Here is an 11257-nt window from a genome sequence, read left to right on the forward strand (position 1 = left end):
GTAAAATGCGCATATTGAATAGTGGGACGTTCCTGTACAGTATTTAAAATAAAAAGAGACTTGGGTGTAGATTCGTAATTCCAGGAAAGCGGCGACCTAGACAGATCGGGCTGAATTAACAGCTTCAATCACAATGGCGTACACAATTAGTTCAATGATTTCAGGAGTTGGAATTGTTGAGGCTGTACAACACCTTGGTGAGGAAGTAGAATATCGTGTGCTGTTCTGGTCACCTATCTGCAGTTAACAGATATGAATAACCTTCAAAGTGTTCAGTATTCCTTTACAATGAACATTTCGGTAATTGAGGACAGAATTGAAAGGAAAGGGTTGAACAGGTTAGGAATTTATTCCCTGGAGAGCTGGAAAACGAATGGAAATCTTACAGAAGTATACAATATTAAGAAAGTACAGACAGAGTGAATGCCCGCAGATTTTCCCGATCTAGTGAGTGAATAAGACCATAAGACCATAAGATATAGGAGCAGAAGTAAGCTATTCGGCTCATCGAGTTTGCTCCGCCATTCAATCTTGGGCTAATGGAATTCTCCCAGTCATCCCCACTCCCTTGCTTTCAACCCATACCCTACAACTAGAATCTACATCTCAGTTCATAAGTTTTTGGAGAAAGATGAAGTATACCAGAGCGGAATGTGGGAAGTCTTATTCCTTCAGATGGTCGAGCAAGTTTGGAAGGGACTGTCCGCGTAAGTGAGAGATACAGATGCAAATGTAACATTTCAGAGAAGGTTGCGTAGATACGTGCATGAGACAGCGAACGGAGGGTGTAGATAAAAGTGAGTATGAGGAAGATCACAGCGGGATGATCTTGAGGGACGGAAGAGCCTATTTCTCTGTAGGAACAACCTGTGACTCCTTGACGATCTCTATCCCATTTCCCCATTCAGTGTCCACTCATTTTCCACTTCGTCACCAATCTCAGTTTGTGCAGACCTCAGGATGTGGTGAAGCTCACCTTTCCATCACAATTCCTTCTGTTTTTGCAGTAAACCACTCCGTGCCCATTGCAGAACTCGTACCGATGAGTGGCTCTCGGCTTATTGGTGTAAGTCTCCGATTCTGTTTCCACTGTGGAAGTGTTATCAATGTGCGGCCCTGGGCTCACTGTAGGATGAGTCACTTGTTTCTTTCCATTGTGGAACTGGTTTCGATTCGCAGGTGACGGTTCACTGGAGGTTGACTCACCACTCTGTATCCACTGTGGAACTCGTACTGATGCGTAGCCCTCGGCTCATTTGAGAATATCTCTGCACTGATAACATGATTTACTTTCTCACACTTTGAATACCATGTGGGAGGCTGACTGCGCCAGTCTCACCATTTGACTCATCTTTTCTTCTAAATTGCTTTTATCCATTACTCGTAAACAACTGCCCTTTGTTGCGACAACAGCTAATTTCAGTTGCTATTCCGCAACTTTATTGGCAACAATGCCATTAATCAATAAACGCTATCAATGGATTTGTTTATTCCTTTGCGATATATGCATCATTTATTTTTAGTGTCCAATTGCTCCTCAGATAGCAATGATTACCTTTTCTTCTGTACGATTGCGGCCTTCCAAGTAGCGAATTCAAAGAGATAGACCGAAGAACAGAGGCAGACTGAGATATAATTCTTAGCAAAACATGTTTCTGACTGGCCTGGAAACTCTGAGGTGACGAGTGTTTCAACAGCTCTGATCATTGTTCCTGTCTCTGTAGCTGCTGCCTAGTACTGCGCACGGTACACACAGCCGAATGAAAAATGTCAAATCGGGGTTCCTTTTCTCGATGGTATCAATATTCCTGTAACTCCTGAAGATCTATTCCCCCTTTCAGTGCGGAACATATCATCTTAACCTTAACCTCTGCCATGTGTGGACAAAAAGCAGGATATTTTAAGTGGTAAGTCACAGGACAAGTCTCCACCGTGATTTTTTGCCTCGTGTTGCATGGTTTGAAGCTAGATTTGCCAATCAAACTGGGATTGATTGGTTACCATCCTTATCGGGCCGTAAATCCATTGGGATAGGAATACTGGAAATAGTTTACTCATTCATACGCCGATGCAACAGACTGATTTTCATAGGATGACTAGAAAGCGTTGGTGTTCCACATGCGGTAACCCAACCTACGTTGTTTCTTCCGATTGGTTACAATGACTATAATAAAGGGTGACATACCTGTTGCAGAGAAAGTGTATTGATAGTGAGCTGGCCCGGCCCAGAAAAAAAAAAAATACATCTTCCATGTTGAAGGGTTGCAGTCGGCGAAGCAGCGCAGAAACATGTGCACGTGCTGATTTGCTCTTACTGACTGACCGTTGGTTTGCAGTTTATAACCAACACAGAAACTGACTGAGGCGAGGTGGATGTCTTTCATGAAGCCTTGGAAGACTGTTGGACTGTTGATAATTCGGAAAGCCACAACCAGTGGTTCGTGCTGACCAGTGGGCTTTATGATGGCCATCTTCCACTCATCACTTAGCAGATGCAGATCCATTGTACGCACGCTGTAGATCCGGCCGAGTGAAGCATGTGCGATTTTGAATGTTTTACATCTACTCCGGCGCCAGATAGACACTTGGATGGGCGAATGAAGCTGCGCTGTAGCGCGTTGCCTGAGTAGTCATTCATGGCGTGGGTCTATTGTGGGGTGAGATCGAGCAAACGACCTCGGGAAGAGGTAATGCCCACAAAATGGTCAACTTTGCTGCGTGCTGTCCGAGAGGAGACTAGGTTTCTGGATTTCCATTTAAAGAAGATGATAGCTAAGTAGTGGTGTTCCTGTAGGGGTTGACTGTGGTGAGAGTTTCATTCGTGTCCAGGTTTTACCGAATGAAGACAACTGAGATTGATGGCCAGTGGTCCACCAATAGTTCAATAACTCAACAGTCGGGCCAGTGACCAGGTGAAGTGACGGTCATGGGTGGAGAGCTGGGGTAACACAAAGTGAGAAGGTGTTGGGTGAGTCAATCAGGAGGAACATAATGGATTTATGTACTCTAAGCTGCTCATGTGCACAGGTCATGAGCGCGCACTGACTAACTCATACCTACAGGGACGTCCAGCAAATGTCGTGATGTTGAACAGGTGAGAGAATGGCTCGGTAGGGAGTACAACCTGTGGCCATGGAGATCACACAGGCGAGTTGCTGTTGCGTTGGAACAGGAATAGTCAATGCGGTACACCGTTTGACGGGGGCAGAGCGCAAGGCTTCATCGACACAAGTGGAGGCCTTTCATATGCTAGGCTTCTCAGAATTGTTAGGTTGCATGGAACATTTTGCAAAGATTCACGGTATATTTAGTATAGTGGACAGCGAAGGGTGTTATCGAGATTTTAAGTGGAATTTGGATCGGCTGAATAAATGTACCGAGGTGCATGAAATTGAACTTAATTCGGATGAGTTCGTGATCCTGCATTTGGGAAAGTCGATCAAGGTAGAATGTGCGCTATAAACAGGCTGGCCCAGGAGTTTGCAGTAGAATAGGAGCGAAAGTCTACAGTTCACTAAAAGCGGCAGATCAATTAAAGCTGCCCTTGAATTATTCGGTTCAGTTTTGGTCGGCCATCTATAGAACAGAGTTTATTACACTGAACATAGTGCAGGATTGATTTATCAACATGCTGATGGAACACAAGAAATTCCAATCTGAGAGAAGTTGGACAGCTAAAACATTATTCTTTGGAGCTGAGCAGAATGACGTGTCAACTTATGGATTTGTCTCAGATAACGAGGAGAATCAACAGGGTGAATGCACTCAGTTGCTAAATCTGTACCATCCTTCCGTAAGTTTTCCGTCATCCATCCACTGACCACTGCACCGAGTTTCAGAGCAATTCGAGTTCCTCCAGGGCTGATCCAGGATGGTGTGATTTTCACACGGATCACCAGTGGTGGAGGCTGCAACTGAGGAACAGAATGATAACTGGGTTTTATGTAATATCCACTGTTCATTCAGCCTTTGCTATCCTTCACACAACTCCATTCCTACAAGTTTTTTGTGAAGTGGGAGGAAAAAGAACAGGGAAAAAACTATGTTGCCTTTCAGGGAACATGTGTTTCTGGGGGGAATTCTGGAAGGTGCAGGATAGATACAACCCAAAGATGAGGAAGTATTCTATAGGAAGAATGAGGGAACCGTGGGTGACAAGGGGAATTAAATACAGCATTAAAGCAAAAGAGAGAGCACATAATAGAGTAAACATTAGTTGGAAGGTCACGGATTAGGAAGCTTTCAAAGATCAACAGAAGTCAACAAAAATAAATGAGAGAAAAGATGAAATATGAAGGTAAGCTTAACAATAATATCAAAGAGGATACCAGAAGAGTTTGTCAGATACGTAAAGAGTAAAAGAGAAGTAAGAGTGGATATTGGACCACTGGAAAATAACACCAGAGAGATAAGAATAAATGATGGATGAACTCAATGAGTATTTTGCATCAAAACTTTGAGAGAATCAGGGGACAGAAGAGAGTTGCCGTTACTATGGAAAAGGTGCTTGGGAAGCAGAACGGTCTGAAGGTACATTAGTCACATGGACCAGATGATTAAGCCACAGGGTTCTGAAAGAGACAAGTGAGAGACTGTGGAGAAATTACTATTGATTTTTTGCACCTTACGAGATTCTGAAGCAATGCAAAATTGTAAATGTCTACCTACTCTTTAAGAAGTGGAGGAGTCTAAACAAAGGAAATCAAAGGTCATTTAGTCTGACTTCAGTGGTTGGGAAGATGTTGGATGCATGTGATAAAGTAGGCCAAAGTCAGTATGGTCTAGTTCTGGGGAAATCTTGCCAGACAACTCTGACGGACTTCTTTGAGGAAATAGCAGACAGGATAGACAAAGGAGAGTTGGTGGATGTTGTTTACTTGACTTATCAGAGGCTTTTGACAGGCTGCCATACGTGAAGCTGCTTAACAAGATAAGGGGCCATGGCATTACAGGAAAGATATTAACTTGGATAGAATATAGGCTGACTTGAAGCAGGCAAAAAAAATGAATAAAGGGGGCTTTTTTTTTTATTGGCTGCTGATGATTTTTCAACAAGGGTCAGTTTTGGGACAATTACTTTTTTACATTATGTGGCCATGATTTGGATGATGGATCTGATGGCTTTGTGACTAAGTTTTCAGAGAATAGAAGGTATGTGGAGGACAGGTAATGTTGGGAAGAAGGGAGTCTGTAGGAAGACTTAGACACATTGGAGGAATGGGTAAAGAAGTGACAGATAGAATAATGTCGGGAAGTGTATGATCATACAATTTGGTAGAAGAAATAAAGGCATAGTCAATTTTATAAACGGGTAGATTTTTTTTTTAATGAGAGTTGCAAAGGAACTTACTTGTCCTTGTGCAGCATTCCCTAATGGTTACCTTGCATGCTGAGTCAGTGGAAAGGAAGGTAAATGGACTGTTACCATTCTTTTTTAGAGGGCTAGAATATACGAGCAAGGATGTCATATGGAGGTTACGCCAATCTTGGAATATTGTGAGCTCTCTTGGGCTTATTTAAGAAGAGATCCAGCAGAGTTTCCCCAGGAGATATTCTGGGAATGAAAGGTTTAAATCTATGGAGAATTTTATGACTCTGGGCTTTTCCAGGTGGAATTTCGAGAAATGTGCTAGGATCTCATTGAAACCTCTTGAATATTGAAAGCCCTAGATAGCATGGATATGGAGAGGATGTTTCCTTTTGTGAGTGAGTCTCGGACCACGAGAGACAAACTCAGAAAAGAACAGCATTCATTTAGAGCAGAAATGAGGAAGGATTTCTTTAGCCAGAGGGTGGTGCATCTGTGGAATTAATTTCCATAGATGATTGAGGAGACCCATATTTAAAGTGGAGGTTGATGGGTTCTTGGTTAGTCAGGGAGTCAAAGGTTATCGGGAGAAGGCAGGAGTATGGAGTTGAGAGTGGTAATAAATCAGCCATGATGGCGTAGCAAAGAAGCCTAGACTGGCTTACTGACCTAATTGTGCTCCAATGTCTTTTACTCCTATAGAACATTCAAACCCCCAACTAACTCCCTGAAGCAGGCAGCTCAGTCTGTCACAGAGAAGCTTACATTGATACTTAAAAGTTAGAAACAAAACTGATGATGTCATATACACAATAAAACAGTAAATGCCAGAATAAAAAGAAGAGGTTAGAAACCCTCACGGAACTCAGGTTTCAGTATGAAATCACTTCATTCAAATATCATCATGTAAATCCTTTACGTAAGCTGAGTGTACTGAATAACTGAATTAGAAATGCTGAAAAAAATTAATTTCTGAACTGCAGAAATGATGACGAGTCTAAAATCAATGTTTTTCTTTTTTGAATTAATTTAGTCGACAATACATTATGTTTTCTAATTTTCCTGCAGCATGTTGAATATCTCTGTACAATTAAGTCAGTACTGTTCCACAAATCAGCCCAAATCTACGTTCTGAAGTTTCCGAACTGTAGCTCAGAGCTTTCAAGAAGATGCAGGAGTATGGGAGTACAGAGGAATCAGCCAAAGCCAAAGATATGAGTGGGGAAGGCAGCATCAACAAGCAGTGCAGCAGAGAGAAAGAAAACATTTTAGTGCCTTGTCTCAATTGTTCAATTTGTAGTGGACGTGATCAGGGAAAGAAATATGATGAACAATATGAGACCAAGTTTTCTGGCAGGCTTATGATAGTGTCAAGCCTTTGTGTTGGGAGAAGAAACCACCAAACGTTCTCAATTCCAAATTTCAGATGAAATACAAAGAGTTAGAGACATATTTACTAAATACATGGAGTATTTTGCATTTAAGGCTATGCTGGTTAAATTGGGAAAGTTTAAATGGACATACACTTTGTGAGGTGCACAACAGGCTGCTCAACATCAGTGGGAGATCAAAGAATAAATGCTTTGGCAACTTTATGAGCAGCGTGAAGACTGGGTGTTTCAATTATCCTGTCAGTAATTGGGTTAGGACCACAGGAAGGATACGGAATCAGTAGAGCTCTTGGAACCCACAGAAGAGACCATTCTTGAATCGTACATAATAAAACCAACAGGAGATGGAGCAATTCTGGACACGGATTCATAATGATCCTGAGCAAGCTGACACAACCCTCCATGCTTCTACCATCCACGTGCCCATCGATAAGTCCCATTACCCGCCCTGTCATATAATGAACGGCTTTGATAGACTGGAAACAGAGACATGTCCACAGTGGGAGAGTGTTGGATCAGAAGGCGTAGCCTCTAAGTACAAGGACAGCTCTTTAGAATAGAGATATGTAGGAATTTCTTTAGCCAGAGAGTGTTGAATCAATGGAATTCAGACTGCCGCGTTGGCCAAGTTATTGGGGATAAACTCAGTGGTCACTTCATTAGGTATACCTGAACACTAACTCGTTAATTCAAATATTTAATTAGCCAATAATGTAGCATCAACTCAATACATAAAAGCATGCAGACATATTCAAGAGGCTCATTTGTTGTTTAGACCAAACATCAGAATGGGAAGATATGTGTTCTAAGTGACTTTGATTGTAGAATTGTTGGTGCCAGAGGGGGTAGTTTGAGTTTCTCAGAAACTGCTGGGAATTTTATGCACGTCAGTCTCTGGAGTTTACAAAGAATCATGAAAAAAACTAACAAAAAATAGTTCAATACCCACTAAACTGGATGCTGGGTGTATAAAGTGACACTGATTGCAAGAGCAACACACACATAATTCTAGGTGAACACAGCAGGTCAGGCAGGATCGATGGAAATGAGTAAACCGTCAACAATTAGAACCTAGACCCCTATTCGGGACTGGAAAGGAAGGGGGAAGAAGCCAGAATAGAAAAGGTGGGGCTGGGGGGGGAAGGAAGGAAGTTAGGACTAGACAGAAGATGATAGGTCAAGCCATGTTGGTGGAAAAAGGAATGGGCTGGAGTAGAAGGAATCTGACAGGAAAGGAGAATGGATCATGAGAAAAAGTGAAGGAGTGGCAGCAGGGGGTGGTGATAGGCAGGTTATGAAAAGAATTAACAGGCCAGATGGGAATAGAAGAAGAGGAAAGGGGGGGAATAAAATACTTGAAGGAGAAGTCAATGTTCATGCGTCAGGTTGAAGGCGACCTGGGCAGGGTTACCCCCAGACTAACAGCAAAGGTCCTGTCTGAATCTCACCAATCAAGCCCCAGCTCTTATACAGGATATCCTGCACAGAAAGTGGCACTTCTGCTCACCGGGTGAACAGTGGGCATCACACACCAACTTACCCCAGTCCAACCCGATTCACTTTTTATCATCCAGATGTACCCAACAACTCCCTCCAGGATCTAACTCACCACCAGTCAAAGGATCATTTACAGTGGCCATTTAACCAATCAAACCTGCAGTCCTGATAAAGAGACCTGAACTGAAACATCAGTTCTTTAATCCTCTCCACAGATATTGTCTCACTCTGACCCAAACCTGACGGCATCTGGCATGAGAGGGAAACGAGAGAACCGTTTGGAGTCCACATGGTCACAGGGAGAACATGCAAGCTCCATGAAGATCAGGTTTGAACTGGGTCACTGGAACTGCCTTTGGTCCTTCCTCAAGCTGTGCCAAGGAGCACGGGCACCTCCGTTCCGGAGGTTTCTCTCTCAGTCAGAGGATCTGCTGCAGTCACGGATGTGCTCCGTTCACACCTCTCCCTACCGTGACAATCGGCTCTGTAACATCACCCAGCTACGTCTCTGCATCAGTCCATCTCTCATTCACACCTTCTGCTAACTCCCACTCTTCTCTCTGCTCTTCACAAACTCTGATTCCTGAAATTGTACCAAGGCTCCTTCACCAACCATCCGTGTCCACTAATCTGGTTACATAATGTACAATCCAACTTTACTTTCACATCCCAACATAGCCTCACCACTTCCTCCCAATGTAACCTCCTCTAGCCTCTTAAAACTCCCCCAGTCCCAGCCTCTCAGAGTGTAATCACTGCATTGCCAGCCATGCTTTCTCCTCTGTCTTCAAGACTGAAATTCTCTGCTGAAAGATCTCTGCCTCCCCATCTCCCTCCACTCCATAATGTTTATTTACCAAACCGGGTATCTGGATGTTTCTGATCACCGACTTTAATGCCATATGTTCCAGAGTCAAATTGGATTCATAATGTTCCTCATGTCCTTCAGTACTTTTCCCCCATTAAATACAGGCTCAGCTACAGAAATAATAAATAACATCCACTTCCTCTTACTGTACACAGCACGCAGTCTGTCCCTACAACATATTACTCACCCAGAGAACCCAGGATCAACAGCACAATGATCAGCTCAGCCGGTAACATTCTGGAAATGAAAGATTCGAATTAACTCAGTGAGAAATGACACACTGGGGCTGAGGACAAAGTGTAAATAGGGGAGGGAACTGAGGATCAAAATGGTTTTCCATCTGTAGTAGGATAGATATATCCCTCCATCACTGAAACCCCACAGGCAGAGGTGGATCTCCTTTTCTCCTTCATTGAGATCCCATGATAAAGGTGAGATCTCTTTCACCGAGACCCCACAGTAAGAGGTTTCATCTCCTTTGCTCCCTCACTGAGAGGCCACAGATGGAGGTGAGATCTCCCTCACTGGGAACCCACGGACAGAGTCAAGATCTCCCTCATTGAGGCACTAAACAAAGGTGAGGAATTGTTTTCTGAAACCTTACAGATGGATGAGACAGAGGAGGTCCATCAGCATTAATTTATTTACACTCTCTCTCTTCCCCCATCCCCACACACTGTCCCTGTGCAACACACACATATGCAAACAGAGCACAAGACAAATTTCAAGTTCTAGCAGGTTTGGGGATGTCTACTCACATGTGAATCCGGATGAGATGTGGGTGTGTAACTGGAGGGAGATGGGACCACCTACAACCTCCTCAGTCTCTGCTACGAGCGGTGTCAGGCTCAGCGACAGGTCGACTACTTTCCGCATCGGCTTCTCGAAGCAATGAAATCTGAGCTGGGCGGTGCAGCAGCTTTGCAACAGTATGTTTGGAAAAATTATGCAAAATAAAACAAACATCATCTATCCTGAGCCTCTGCAATGAAGAGCCTATTGTTCCCTATCAGTCCGTTTCCCCTAACAACCATAGGTTCAGTGATGGGTCAGTATTGAGCTGAAGAACAGGATTGCACATAGCTGCTGGAGACGAAATAGTCACAGGATAACAATTGTCAGGTTTAAAATAGGCAGAATTGTGGAGTGGAAGGTGTGCAACTGGATAGATAATCTGTAATGGATTAACACATTAGTGGGAGTAGACGCAGGATAAACCTCCAGTCAGGTTGGAAATGGTTCAGTACCACGGAGTGGACCATGTTCAGGGCCTATAACTGAGAAAGGATTCAGAGAGAGTTTTACGAAAAATGCAAAGACTTTTTTACAGAAGTAAGAGTGTAGTCACACTGGTCAACCATTGGGTGTTTATCTCAGACTGCAGGAAGAGCCAAACGTAGTTAGGAAGGCAACTGGCAGGTGGACCTTTAGTGTATTGGGGGGCAGGCAGTGTTGGTCAGAGAGTCATGGAGCACTACAGCACAGAAACAACAACTTCAGCCCATGTCAGCCTGTTCTCTCTAGTCCCATCTACCTTCACCCATACCATACGTCTCTCATCCATGGTCACTATCTTATCCAGCTACCCAAGCTTTTCCGAAACGTTACAATAGAAGTTGCATCTACCACTTCTGTTGGCAGCTCATTCCTCTGACACCACCCGAGTGAATTCTCCACTCAGGTTCCTCTTAAACATGTCATCGTTCTGACTAAACACAGCAGTAAATAAATTCCTAATGTATTCAAACTTTCCTTGTAATTCAGATCCTTGTAAACTTTCTCTCAGCTCTTTCAATTTAATTGACATATTTTGACCTTAACATAACATCACGTCTTATACTCAATGCCCTGATATATGAGGGCCATTATACCTAAAGCTCTCTTTTGAAATGTATCTGCCTGTGACACTGCTTTCAAGCATATAAATCTGTATTTCCAGGTTCCTTGGCTCATACACCTCAGAGCCCTACCAATCTTATCCTGGTTTGTCCCCCCAAATTGCAACATCTCACCCTAATCTGCAATGAATTCTACCTGCCCCTTTCAGTTCATTCTCTCAGATGCTCCAGATCTTCTGCAAGCACTGATAGCCTTTATTGTTGTCCATTAAACCCACAATCTTGAAATCATTGGCAACGTTGCTGATCCAGTTTACCACATTGTCAACCGGATTGTTGTTACAGACGACAAACA

At 43.3% G+C, this 11257-nt stretch overlaps 1 long non-coding RNA gene across 1 annotated transcript; it reads right to left on the reverse strand.

The window, feature by feature from the left end:
• Positions 1–3779: 3779 nt before the first annotated feature.
• Positions 3780–9947, reverse strand: LOC140721647 (uncharacterized). Its single transcript, XR_012097423.1, has 3 exons — positions 9823–9947; positions 9252–9301; positions 3780–3914 (listed from the first exon to the last, which is right to left on the reverse strand). It is a non-coding gene; the product is annotated as an uncharacterized lncRNA (long non-coding RNA).
• Between the last annotated feature and the right edge of the window lie 1310 nt (positions 9948–11257).

Source organism: Hemitrygon akajei, unplaced genomic scaffold (genome assembly GCF_048418815.1).
Source record: "Hemitrygon akajei unplaced genomic scaffold, sHemAka1.3 Scf000059, whole genome shotgun sequence".
In the NCBI taxonomy this organism is placed as follows: domain Eukaryota; kingdom Metazoa; phylum Chordata; class Chondrichthyes; order Myliobatiformes; family Dasyatidae; genus Hemitrygon; species Hemitrygon akajei.